An 11,825-nucleotide genomic window follows, 5' to 3' on the forward strand; every position below is an offset into this window, starting at 1 on the left:
CTCACTCTGGCTTGACGAAAACATCCAAACATTGACCAAAAGTTGCACAAATAATTAAGTTTGAAAGGAAAAGAAACGAGGTATGAAGCATTTATAAATTCATCGAATGTAGTGAGGTGGTTTAATTTCGTCCCAGTCTATAAAATTAATTTCGGGCCATACTCAGCTCTTGCCGATTACCCGCCTACTAATCAGGGCGTCTGTCTCCGTTGCTTTTGAGCGTGAATGGAAATTGTAGAAATTTTCTGTGGAGCAACATTTAATAATAAAGCGTTTCAAATCATCAAAAGCAATGAGCGGTAGCAGGCGCTTTCGATAAAGAACGGGGGAGTGCAGCGCCGCTGCTGTCGCCACGGCCGCTGCCAGTAGCCAGCAAATGGATCCCGGAGCTTTGCCGCATACGGCGTCCAGAGGAGGACAGTCTGCAGGAAATCTGCCGCAAAATCGTTACTAGATAAAATTTTGATATCGGTGTGTCACAAAGCGAAATAGATTGAATCTGCGCTACCATTACATTCACGTCTTCAGCATTCAGACAGAAGAGGCCATAAAAATATTTTATGCCAGCTGCTCTCGATCCACTGACATTATGAACAGAAACAACGCACGCTACCGCTTTTTTTTTTTTTTTTTTTTTTTTTTTTTTTTTTTTTTTTTTTTTTTTTTTTTTTTTTTTTTTATATATATATCTAATGAACCGCTGCAGGAGCAGGACGACGGGTAGGGCAGGGGTCGACACCCGAAGCCTGGCCATCCCGCCGCCACGCCCAAGCAACGTGTTCGAGTTCGAGGATCGAAGGATCAGGAAGAGGATGTAGTGGGTTTATCGATGTTGTTTTATTTATTTATTCTTTTTTTTAAATTTTTATAACATTTTTTTTTATAGATTTATTTTTGTTTCATTACAAAGAAAGATCCTACAACTGCCGTAGCCGTGCGTCCGAGTCGTCTTCTCGTCTGTTGGGAGGGGTTCCCCCCCTATTCCGTCCGTAGAGGATCAATATGCTCCAGGATTCTTCTTCATTTTTAGCGTCTCATACCCGGAACGCCCCAGTGAGCAGGAGGATCTGCAAATAATGAACCTAAATAATTTGCGAAACGGGTTCTGTACTTCGGGTGGCGGCTGAAAGCTGCATGTGTCGTCATCAATAGGGACCAAAAGTCGAGGGTGCCTTTGGGAGCATCGCAAAATATGTAGTAAACAGCCATGCCTTTTAGCCAGTTAACGGCGTTCGTTCTGGTTGATAGAAAGTATACGCCGTCGGGGCGCAATACTTCATCAGGGGAGATAGACTCCGGCAATCGCCGCAAGAGTAACGCCAGCATGCGCTGCGTCAGTAGCCAGCACTCGCTGGTCGCGGCACACGTCAGACGGTGTGCGTCCGAGTCAGCGACTGAGCATGTCGGACACAAGGGGTCGTCCGTCAGATGTATGGAATGTAGCCTCTGACGAGTAGCGAACTTCCCATTCACAACTACGTACCACAATGAACGCACCGTCGTAGGTAGAAAAGGCGTGTGTACCGCTCGCCACACCGTGTTCCAGGCAACTTCAGGATGTCTCTGGGTGACCGTATTTACAGGTTGCTGCTGTTGATAGATGCGATAATAGTCTTTTGTGCTGGGCTTCCGTGTCGTCGGAAGTTCTGACCGTAAGTAGCTGAAGTCAATCAAGAACTCTCTGATGTGGGTTAGTGCCGGTGAAATGTGTCCTACAGAAACCGGGGGATGCAGAGAGTGTGGTGCCACTTCCGCTATCAGGGTGCCCGTCAGAGTGGCGTGGGCAGAGGTCCACCTGCGACGCATAGTGTTGAGATAAAGCGATCGCGCACGGTTATATACATGAATTAAACCGATACCGCCCTCCCGCTGCGGCAGCGTCAGGGTGGCGTATCGGACTTTAAAAACCAGACCGGTGCTTACGAAATGTCCATATGCTGCTTGAAATCTGTCGGCCATCGTAGCCGTCAAGGGAAGGATATGCGCAAAATAGTTCAGTTTTGAGACAAGATAGGTGTTGACATAACGTGTTCTGAGAAGCATATCCAAGCGACGCAGTTTGTTGTCCTGCAGCAGAGCACGTGTCTGGTGTAGGAGCCGGCGGTACGTAGCCGCCGCCGTGCGGCGGACATTGCTATAGAATTGCACTCCTAAACACTTGAGTACGGGCACCTTGTCAAAGGGCACCGCCGTTGTGTGGGAAATCCCCCCTCCGACATCCATGTATTTTGTCTTCTTCACGTTGATGACGCTCCCAGCGACCGCCCCGTACTGGCGTAGCCACTGTAGCGCCATATGCATTTCATCCTCTGATCTGGCCAGGAACACCACGTCATCGGCGAATGCACCACAACGAAAGGTCTCGTCCCGCAAGGAGATACCAGTTAATCGCTGTCGTAGACCATGTAAAGCTGGTTCAAGCGCTGCAGCAAATAATATACCCGACAGGGGGCACCCTTGTCGCACTGACCGTCCAACAACAATGTGACCAGACTGATAACCGTTGACCATCATGCGGGAGCGCGCTCCGTGGACCAGTCGAAGGACCACCTGTGCAGACTCCGGAGAGAGGCCCATGCGTTGCAAAACTGCGCGTAAGAAGCCGTGGTCGACACGGTCGAAGGCGTGGTCAAAATCTACGGCGACAAGGGCGCCTCGTATTTTGCAGGCCGCCGTCAAAGCAATTACGTCGCGGTATGCTCCTAACGCCGTATGAATGTTGCTGACACCACCTAAACATGTTTGATCGGTGTGGATGGCTTTCCCGATAGCGGTGTGGAGACGCGCGCGGAGGATACGGGCGAAGATCTTGTAGTCGTTGTTGAGGAGTGTGAGTGGGCGAAAGTCCTGCCACCTACAACCACCATTCGGTTTCGGTACTGGGATCAAGATGCCTTCTGTGAATTCTGTGGGGACAGTGAAATCAGGACGGATCAGGTCTTGAAACATTTGGAGCCACTTGTCACCCATAAGGTGGTAAAAAGTGCGGTAGAATTCCAGGGGTAAACCGTCCGGTCCAGGCGACTTGTTCGGTGCTCCACGTGCCAAGGCCGATGTCAGTTCGTCGGGTGTAATGGGCAACAGCAGACTATCATCGGGTGCCACGTCCCGAGGGGCGGGAAAATCGTGCAACAGCTCGTCATAATCACGTACATTTCGCGGATCTTCCATGTACAAGGTCCCATAGTGTCTGGCGAACGTGTGCGCGATGTCCGTTTGTGTCACTGCGCGGCCGCCCTCCTCCGTGTTTACCGCCGTAATGAGCTGACGTTTGCGGTGGCGCCTCTCGCGCACAATGTGATACACTGACGCTGTTTCGTTGGGGATACAGTCTTGCACTCGCGCACGGATGCGGACACCTTCGAGCTGCTCGGTCCTGATGCGAAGGAGACGAGCTTTGATGCGTTGTACTGACATCTGACGTTCGGGAGACGGCGGTTGCGTCGCCAGCTCACGTAACGCTGTATAGTAAAATTCCGATGTTGCCCTTTGCCAGTTCGATCTGTCACGCCCGTAGGCCATCAAGGTCTTTCGGAGTGCAGGTTTGACACATCCCAGCCACCACAGCAACGTGGAAGCATACATGGGCAGGCGCCTGATACATCGACGCCACGTGTCAGTGACTGCTCGCTGACACGCTTCCTCGCGAAGGAGGGAGACGTTCAGCGTCCACGGGCCCCTGCTGCGTCTTGTGAGTTGTCGGGGTAAGGTGACAGTGCAGATGTACGCGAGATGGTCCGTGAATGCCGTCGGCCAGAGTTCTGCATCACGGGTTGCTGTGCGGAGGGCACGCGAGACGTATATCCGATCCAGACGACTGGCAGAATGGCTGGTAAAGTGCGTATATCCACTCTGGGTCCCGTGATGTAAGAGCCATGTGTCGTGGAGCGCGAGGTCACGTATCAATGCTTGTAGAGCCGGGCATGGGACGTAATGCGGTATCTGGTCCTCGGGCCGCAGAACACTGTTAAAATCGCCGCCCACTATGTAATGGTCCATATTTCCTTGCAAAAGTGGGGCTATCTCCTCCGAATAGAAGACATGCCTGTCACCACGGTGCGAATTACCGGAGGGAGCGTAGACGTTAATGAGGCGGACTGCGCCAAGTGTGAGTGCGATGCCTCGCCCGTTCGGCAAGTACGTCGCGTCTGTCGCGTCTATGCCATCTCGGAGAAGGATGGCCGTTCCTCCTGCACCGTCACCTAAGGGTAGGCTGTAGGTGGTGTAGCCATATAGGTCTAAACGCAGCTCGGGACGGACCTCCTGGAGAAGGGCAATGTCCAAGTCTGCCGCTCTGATCATGTCGTGTAACATGCGGGTCTTGACAGTGGAGTGGACACCATTTACATTGACTGTTCCCACACGGTATGACTGAGACATATCAAGTGGCGGAGGCAGTGTGCCGGTGCAAGCCCACAGTGATCTCACACACCACACAGCCATCCATCTGCATGCTGTGCATTACTGTACTGTATGAGTCCCTGACTGGCAGAGCCCTCCGGGCTCAATGTCAGCCATGGGCTCTGGCGGAGATATCAATGTTTGCTGTGCATCATCTGCCTCCATATCGTCTGCCCAATCACCAAGAGACGATTGTGATGTCATTGGGGGCTGGTCGGTTTCACAGGAGTCGACGCAATGCGCCTCGTTTCCTGGGCCACCAGATTTAGGAGAGTGTTCCTTGTCTTCAGGCACCTTCTGGTGAATGATGCCACTGGAGGCCGTTGCAATTGTGGACGAGTCAACGAAGTCGATGTCTTCCGCCGGCTTCACATCCCTGTCCTGTTCTTCAGCTGACAATCGCCTCTTCTTGTGTCGCTTGGGTGATCTTTGCTTTCGGGTCCGAGATTCGACATCCACTAAAGGGCGGGGCTCGACACAGTCTCGGTCGCTAGGAACACCTGTGTCAGATTCCGACAGTGACGGTGGCTGGGTGCCCACGACGCTGCGGTGGGCAGAGGCTGTAGGAACCTCTGCACCGTTGGGCTGCGGCGTCGTCGACGGCGCTGACTCTCCAACGGAGCTGGCAGCGGCTTGAGGAGGTAGCAGGTTTTGATCATCCGTCACATCATGGCGTGCCGCCTCCACGTATGTTAGCGGGAGAGAGGTCATAGTGGATCGGTGGGGAAGTTCATTGCGGGGCACCTGAACGAGGCGGCGCTGCAGACACTCAGTTCTAACATGGCCTTCCTGGCCGCAGCCCGAGCAGGTCCTCGGTTGTCCATCATATATAACAATTGCGCGGCAGCCACCAACGAAAACATACGATGGAACGTGCTTCTTAAGTTCTATGCGCACTTGTCGTACCCCGTTAAGGACAGGGTACGTTTCGAATGTGTTCCATTTCTCCTCTGTGTGGCTCAGAACTGTGCCGTATGGCCGCAGCGCATCAACGACTAGGTTGGCAGGAACTTCAAACGGTAGTTCAAAGATGCGCACGGTACGCACCCCCAGACCAGCATGGTCAACTCCTACCACGCTCACGTTACCGTCTGCGTGACAGAAGCGAAAGCCGTTTGCAGATCGTTGGAGTAATCTGTCGCACGCCGCTTCGTCAATCAGTTTGAGGTACACTGTGCTGGTTACAATAGACAGATGAATTCCTATCAGTTCTTGTGGTTCTATGTGCATGATGTCTCGTAGAAACCGTTCAATTTCATGGGCCTTCGGTCTCGTGTACGATGCGTTGAACGTTAGTTTGATTGTAGCTTTTCGATATGAGAACGCCATGTCGGGTCGGTACAGGTACTATACGGCAATACAACGACGCGACCGCGCGCTAGCGGGTAAACAACAACACCTGCGGAGCACTGCCCGGCGCGCCGAGCCCGTCCGCACGGTATCACGGCTGAAAGCCGACTGCTAGACCACAGGCGTAATCAGCCTAGAGTCTCTCTATCTTGGGACAAGTTTTCCTCCAGGAAGTGCCGCAGTCTACAGTGTTGCCAGATTGTGCAGATAACCGGACTTAGAGAATTAGCGAGTTGGCCAGTTTCTTTGTCCCATGTCGCGATCGGCGCGGATTTAGCCCCTGAAGCGGCCGGCCGCCGGTCAAGTTTTATGACAAAGAGTGTACGTGCCAGTCATTACGTATAGATATAAGTGAGCGAAGACGGCTTAATCCTGCCACGTAGATTGCTTTCCACATGACGCACTTGCCAGTCTCTTGGGCCGGTGGCTCACATGCAGTTTGTCCTGTTGCATGGCTTACTTTCAGAAACTCGCAAGTTTATCGTAGTGTTTGGTTGTCGCGAAAGTGAAAAGTAGGGCCTGTCCGGGATTTGAACCCAGGACCTCCTGCACCCAAAGCAGGAATCATACCCCTAGACCAACAGGCCGCACAAGGAAGCACGTCTGCACCCCGCCACCTACTGACATCTTGCCGCACTTGCTAGTTGCAGCATACAATTTGGACGATATTCTCAAAGAGCTTTCTTAATCCGACACCCACAACATGAGCTGTGCTGAACACCAGTGTATGTGAATGCTGAAAGAGCTGCTAGAGTTGTGTGTCAGTATTTCGACCGTGTGAAGTGCAAATGTTATCGTGTCACGCACTATCCGCCCACTACGTAGCGTTCTGTGTCAGCACGCAGTTTTCGACAGTACTCTGTGTCCATAGCTGTTTCCATAGCTAGGCTGCTTCCAGCACAATGCATGCACCATACGAAAGTGGCCGTTGCGCGATTTTGATTACCTGAGCCTTCGACATCACTTGATGTACGAATACTGGCAAGAATTCTTGCTACATTCGAAGGTGCACCTTCCACTTTCAGCCTACCTGGTTGCTTCATTTGCCACGCAAACACTTCATGAGGACGCTACATGAAATAACATCGCATCTTATTGGCTTAATGACATGATGCTACTGAATTGAAGACCGCTACAGGCATCCGGTTCCATGGTGTAATGGTTAGCACTCTGGACTTTGAATCCAGCGATCCGAGTTCGAGTCTCGGTGGAACCTGACGCTGTGCTTTGCGCTCGTTTCTAGAAATGTGTAAGAGCCGGTAGTTGGAATTGTATATGCAGAATTTTAGCTAGGATCATGTAACGCAAATTGTTAATAGCAGTCCACACGTGAATGGGGGACGCTCCAAATGCTTATGCTTTTGATACTAGGATTAATAACGGAACGTAAGGGGTTCAACTGCGAGAAGACGCCCTCAGCTGTTTCTCCCAGCAGGAAAGACATCTCTCCGTTTTGGGTGCTGCATGCGCATGCATTTTACAAACGTGCATGCGATGTACTAGTTCCTGGGAAACGAATAGAATCGCTGTACGTGCCAGTCTTTACGTATAGATATAAGTGAGCGAAGACGGCTTAATCCTGCCACGTAGATTGCTTTCCACATGACGCACTTGCCAGTCTCTTGGGCCGGTGGCTCACATGCAGTTTGTCCTGTTGCATGGCTTACTTTCAGAAACTCGCAAGTTTATCGTAGTGTTTGGTTGTCGCGAAAGTGAAAAGTAGGGCCTGTCCGGGATTTGAACCCGGGACCTCCTGCACCCAAAGCAGGAATCATACCCCTAGACCAACAGGCCGCACAAGGAAGCACGTCTGCACCCCGCCACCTACTGACATCTTGCCGCACTTGCTAGTTGCAGCATACAATCTGGACGATATTCTCAAAGAGCTTTCTTAATCCGACACCCACAACATGAGCTGTGCTGAACACCAGTGTATGTGAATGCTGAAAGAGCTGCTAGAGTTGTGTGTCAGTATTTCGACCGTGTGAAGTGCAAATGTTATCGTGTCACGCACTATCCGCCCACTACGTAGCGTTCTGTGTCAGCACGCAGTTTTCGACAGTACTCTGTGTCCATAGCTGTTTCCATAGCTAGGCTGCTTCCAGCACAATGCATGCACCATACGAAAGTGGCCGTTGCGCGATTTTGATTACCTGAGCCTTCGACATCACTTTATGTACGAATACTGGCAAGAATTCTTGCTACATTCGAAGGTGCACCTTCCACTTTCAGCCTACCTGGTTGCTTCATTTGCCACGCAAACACTTCATGAGGACGCTACATCAAATAACATCGCATCTTATTGGCTTAATGACATGATGCTACTGAATTGAAGACCGCTACAGGCATCCGGTTCCATGGTGTAATGGTTAGCACTCTGGACTTTGAATCCAGCGATCCGAGTTCGAGTCTCGGTGGAACCTGACGCTGTGTTTTGTGCTCGTTTCTAGAAATGTGTAAGAGCCGGTAGTTGGAATTGTATATGCAGAATTTTAGCTAGGATCATGTAACGCAAATTGTTAATAGCAGTCCACACGTGAATGGGGGACGCTCCAATTGCTTATGCTTTTGATACTAGGATTAATAACGGAACGTAAGGGGTTCAACTGCGAGAAGACGCCCTCAGCTGTTTCTCCCAGCAGGAAAGACATCTCTCCGTTTTGGGTGCTGCATGCGCATGCATTTTACAAACGTGCATGCGATGTACTAGTTCCTGGGAAACGAATAGAATCGCTGTACGTGCCAGTCTTTACGTATAGATATAAGTGAGCGAAGACGGCTTAATCCTGCCACGTAGATTGCTTTCCACATGACGCACTTGCCAGTCTCTTGGGCCGGTGGCTCACATGCAGTTTGTCCTGTTGCATGGCTTACTTTCAGAAACTCGCAAGTTTATCGTAGTGTTTGGTTGTCGCGAAAGTGAAAAGTAGGGCCTGTCCGGGATTTGAACCCAGGACCTCCTGCACCCAAAGCAGAAATCATACCCCTAGACCAACAGGCCGCACAAGGAAGCACGTCTGCACCCCGCCACCTACTGACATCTTGCCGCACTTGCTAGTTGCAGCATACAATCTGGACGATATTCTCAAAGAGCTTTCTTAATCCGACACCCACAACATGAGCTATTATAGTATTTGAGAGTGTAGCATCGTGTTTTAGTACCTGAATAGTGTAATTTCGCTTAGTCTCCTTCCGCCGCCGAGCAGGGTCAGCAGTGCGCAAGTAGCAGCATTACTGCATTTACTAGGCAATCTTGTATTTTAATAACCGTTTAAATTTTGTCGATTTGTTTACACTCTCTGTAGATTAGTTCATACGTTCTTAGCAAAACAGTTTTTAGCATGGATAGGGACTGCAACTGCTGTGTTCGGATGCAGGCTGAGTTGGCATCCCTTCGCTCCCAGCTTCAGGCAGTGTTGGCTTCGGTCACACAGCTTGAGGCTGTTGCCAATGGGCATCACTGTGGGGGTCGGGATGGGGGTTTGTCGGGGACGGCCAGCTCGTCCCACGCATCCCCTGATCGGACTACGACTGTGGTTGCCCGGGATACTGCCCGCATTGAGGCTGATCCCTCACCTGTGGTAGAGTGGGAGGTCGTTTCAAGGTGTGGCAGGGGGCGAAAGACATTCCGGAGGGCTGAACGGATAGCCTCTCCAGTTTGTCTGACGAACCGGTTTCAGGCTCTGTCTCAGGCTGATACTGATCTTCGGCCTGACATGGCTGCTTGTCCTGTTCCAGAGGTTGCCCCTCAGTCTGCAAGATCCGGGCAGTCGCAGAGGGTGGGCTTACTGGTAGTTGGGAGCTCCAACGTCAGGCGCGTAATGGGGCCCCTTAGGGAAATGGCAGCAAGAGAGGGGAAGAAAACCAATGTGCACTCCGTGTGCATACCGGGGGGAGTCATTCCAGATGTGGAAAGGGTCCTTCCGGATGCCATGAAGGGTACAGGGTGCACCCATCTGCGGGTGGTCGCTCATGTCGGCACCAATGATGTGTGTCGCTATGGATCGGAGGAAATCCTCTCTGGCTTCCGGCGGCTATCTGATTTGGTGAAGACTGCCAGTCTCGCTAGCGGGATGAAAGCAGAGCTCACCATCTGCAGCATCGTCGACAGGACTGACTGCGGACCTTTGGTACAGAGCCGAGTGGAGGGTCTGAATCAGAGGCTGAGACGGTTCTGCGACCGTGTGGGCTGCAGATTTCTCGACTTGCGCCATAGGGTGGTGGGGTTTCGGGTTCCGCTGGATAGGTCAGGAGTCCACTACACGCAACAAGCGGCTACACGGGTAGCAGGGGTTGTGTGGCGTGGGCTGGGCGGTTTTTTAGGTTAGATGGCCTTGGGCAAGTACAGAAAGGGCAACAGCCTCAACGGGTGCGGGGCAAAGTCAGGACATGCGGGGACCAAGCAGCAATCGGTATTGTAATTGTCAACTGTCGAAGCTGCGTTGGTAAAGTACCGGAACTTCAAGCGCTGATAGAAAGCACCGAAGCTGAAATCGTTATAGGTACAGAAAGCTGGCTTAAGCCAGAGATAAATTCTGCCGAAATTTTTACAAAGGTACAGACGGTGTTTAGAAAGGATAGATTGCATGCAACCGGTGGTGGAGTGTTCATCGCTGTTAGTAGTAGTTTATCCTGTAGTGAAGTAGAAGTGGATAGTTCCTGTGAATTATTATGGGTGGAGGTTACACTAAACAACCGAACTAGGTTAATAATTGGCTCCTTTTACCGACCTCCCGACTCAGCAGCATTAGTGGCAGAACAACTGAGAGAAAATTTGGAATACATTTCACATAAATTTTCTCAGCATGTTATAGTCTTAGGTGGAGATTTCAATTTACCAGATATAGACTGGGACACTCAGATGTTTAGGACGGGTGGTAGGGACAGAGCATCGAGTGACATTATACTGAGTGCACTATCCGAAAATTACCTCGAGCAATTAAACAGAGAACCGACTCGTGGAGATAACATATTGGACCTACTGATAACAAACAGACCCGAACTTTTCGAATCTGTATGTACAGAACAGGGAATCAGTGATCATAAGGCCGTTGCAGCATCCCTGAATATGGAAGTTAATAGGAATATAAAAAAAGGGAGGAAGGTTTATCTGTTTATCAAGAGTAATAGAAGGCAGATTTCAGACTACCTAACAGATCAAAACGAAAATTTCTGTTCCGACACTGACAATGTTGAGTGTTTATGGAAAAAGTTCAAGGCAATCGTAAAATGCGTTTTAGACAGGTACGTGCCGAGTAAAACTGTGAGGGACGGGAAAAATCCACCGTGGTACAACAACAATGTTAGGAAACTACTGCGAAAGCAAAGAGAGCTCCACTCCAAGTTTAAACGCAGCCAAAACCTCTCAGACAAACAGAAGTTAAACGATGTCAAAGTTAGCGTAAGGAGGGCTATGCGTGAAGCGTTCATTGAATTCGAAAGTAAAATTCTATGTACCGACTTGACAGAAAATCCTAGGAAGTTCTGGTCGTACGTTAAATCAGTAAGTGGCTCGAAACAGCATATCCAGACACTACGGGATGATGATGGCATTGAAACAGAGGATGACAAGCGTAAAGCTGAAATACTAAACACCTTTTTCCAAAGCTGTTTCACAGAGGAAGACCGCACTGCAGTTCCTTCTCTAAATCCTCGCACAAACGAAAAAATGGCTGACATCGAAATAAGTGTCCAAGGAATAGAAAAGCAACTGGAATCACTCAATAGAGGAAAGTCCACTGGACCTGACGGGATACCAATTCGATTCTACACAGAGTACGCGAAAGAACTTGCCCCTCTTCTAACAGCCGTGTACCGCAAGTCTCTAGAGGAACGGAGGGTTCCAAATGATTGGAAAAGAGCACAGATAGTCCCAGTCTTCAAGAAGGGTCGTCGAGCAGATGCGCAAAACTATAGACCTATATCTCTTACGTCGATCTCTTGTAGAATTTTAGAACATGTTTTTTGCTCGCGTATCATGTCATTTCTGGAAACCCAGAATCTACTATGTAGGAATCAACATGGATTCCGGAAACAGCGATCGTGTGAGACCCAACTCGCCTTATTTGTTCATG

At 50.4% G+C, this 11,825-nt stretch overlaps 5 non-coding genes across 5 annotated transcripts; 2 read left to right on the forward strand and 3 right to left on the reverse strand.

The window, feature by feature from the left end:
- Positions 1-6,266: 6,266 nt before the first annotated feature.
- Trnap-ugg (transfer RNA proline (anticodon UGG)) lies at positions 6,267-6,338 on the reverse strand. The gene has a single exon. It is a non-coding gene; the product is annotated as a tRNA-Pro (tRNA).
- Positions 6,339-6,895: 557 nt separating this feature from the next.
- Positions 6,896-6,967, forward strand: Trnaq-uug (transfer RNA glutamine (anticodon UUG)). Its single transcript has one exon. It is a non-coding gene; the product is annotated as a tRNA-Gln (tRNA).
- A 506-nt stretch (positions 6,968-7,473) lies between these two features.
- Positions 7,474-7,545, reverse strand: Trnap-ugg (transfer RNA proline (anticodon UGG)). Its single transcript has one exon. It is a non-coding gene; the product is annotated as a tRNA-Pro (tRNA).
- Positions 7,546-8,102: 557 nt separating this feature from the next.
- On the forward strand, positions 8,103-8,174 carry Trnaq-uug (transfer RNA glutamine (anticodon UUG)). The gene has a single exon. It is a non-coding gene; the product is annotated as a tRNA-Gln (tRNA).
- Positions 8,175-8,680: 506 nt separating this feature from the next.
- Positions 8,681-8,752, reverse strand: Trnap-ugg (transfer RNA proline (anticodon UGG)). The gene has a single exon. It is a non-coding gene; the product is annotated as a tRNA-Pro (tRNA).
- Positions 8,753-11,825: the final 3,073 nt, after the last annotated feature.

Source organism: Schistocerca cancellata, chromosome 2 (genome assembly GCF_023864275.1).
Source record: "Schistocerca cancellata isolate TAMUIC-IGC-003103 chromosome 2, iqSchCanc2.1, whole genome shotgun sequence".
In the NCBI taxonomy this organism is placed as follows: domain Eukaryota; kingdom Metazoa; phylum Arthropoda; class Insecta; order Orthoptera; family Acrididae; genus Schistocerca; species Schistocerca cancellata.